At 35.0% G+C, this 1,259-nt stretch overlaps 1 non-coding gene across 1 annotated transcript; it reads left to right on the top strand.

Moving 5' to 3' along the window:
* Window positions 1-320: 320 nt before the first annotated feature.
* LOC142864299 (small nucleolar RNA U13) lies at window positions 321-424 on the top strand. Its single transcript, XR_012914824.1, has one exon. It is a non-coding gene; the product is annotated as a small nucleolar RNA U13 (small nucleolar RNA).
* The last annotated feature ends 835 nt before the right edge of the window (window positions 425-1,259 follow it).

Raw genomic sequence — 1,259 nt, 5'->3', positions numbered from 1 at the left:
TCACACTCAATTCACATTGACCTATCTATGGCTCTTCACACCTATCTATGGCTCTTAAACTACTTTGGGCTTTCTATGGTCATATTCTATTCCCCTGAAATATACTTCCTGCTTCTCACTGCCTGATGAAATGCCATCAATCTTTGAGTTTAGCTGAAATCTCATCTTTTCAAGAAAAATTTTGAGAAAACTGAAAGTGGAATTGATGTTTGCTTCCTCCAGACACGAATAGAACTTGGCTATATCATTTCAGCATAATTTGTCACCTATTGCTGTTAACTATTTTTGAATATAATATTACTATTATCAAGAATAATGTGATCCTTTTGTAGTTCATAAGCGTGATGATTGGGTCTTCACGCGCATGCGTGAGATGTGCCTCCCTCAAACCTTGTTACGACGTCGGCACATTACCCGTCTGACGTGGAAAAAAAAAAAAAAAGAATAATGTGATATGTCATATGTGCTTAATATGTGTTTGTGAGGTGGAATGTAGAAACCTGAGATTGTTACAAATGCCCTATTGGATGTCATGCCTCTGGGAGAAGTGAAGGGCTCTCAAATTCTCTTTCTCTCTTCCTAGTTCTTTGTAGGGAAGATCTTAATATTGAAGCTTAGAGGTTGAGGATAAGATCTCACACTTTTGAGAGACAAGTCTAAATATGTGGAATGAAGCCAGCGATTCAATTATCAGAATGGGAATATGCCTGATTAGCTTCATGGCCTTCAGGCCTCTCAGTCATGTTTGATGACTTATGACGTACTGCAGTTAGAGCCTCAGAGTTTCCAAAAAGGTTAAAAGCACTGATGATGTTTAATTAAAACTTCTAGTGTTTTAAAAGTTGAGTAATGCAAAAATTAGGCTTCTTATAACAATGCAGTGGCACTAACTTAGGAATTGAGCTGAGGAAGCTAATTTAAGATCTCCGATAGCTTTGAATCAGACGCCTGCTGGGGAAGAATCTAAAATTTACAAGATCAATTAACAAATCAATACAAAGAACAATTTAGAATTGTCACTAATTCACCCTTGCTCCTCAGAAAAGTTAATTATTATGCGGCATTTGAATGATGAAAGCATCATTTTTGGAAAGCACTTTTTATTATCTCATTCGATTTATTATAATTAAATGTTAGATTTTATTTATTAAAGTCCAGATGAAACAAGAACATTTTCTTTAGATTTATAAGAATAAATTTTAAGCAATGTCAGCTAAAAAATGATTTAACACACTGCTGTAGTGAAAGTCTGTGTAGAT

Source organism: Microcebus murinus, chromosome 24, assembly GCF_040939455.1.
Source record: "Microcebus murinus isolate Inina chromosome 24, M.murinus_Inina_mat1.0, whole genome shotgun sequence".
Lineage (NCBI taxonomy): Eukaryota > Metazoa > Chordata > Mammalia > Primates > Cheirogaleidae > Microcebus > Microcebus murinus.
This window is presented reverse-complemented; position numbering and strand designations above follow the sequence as displayed.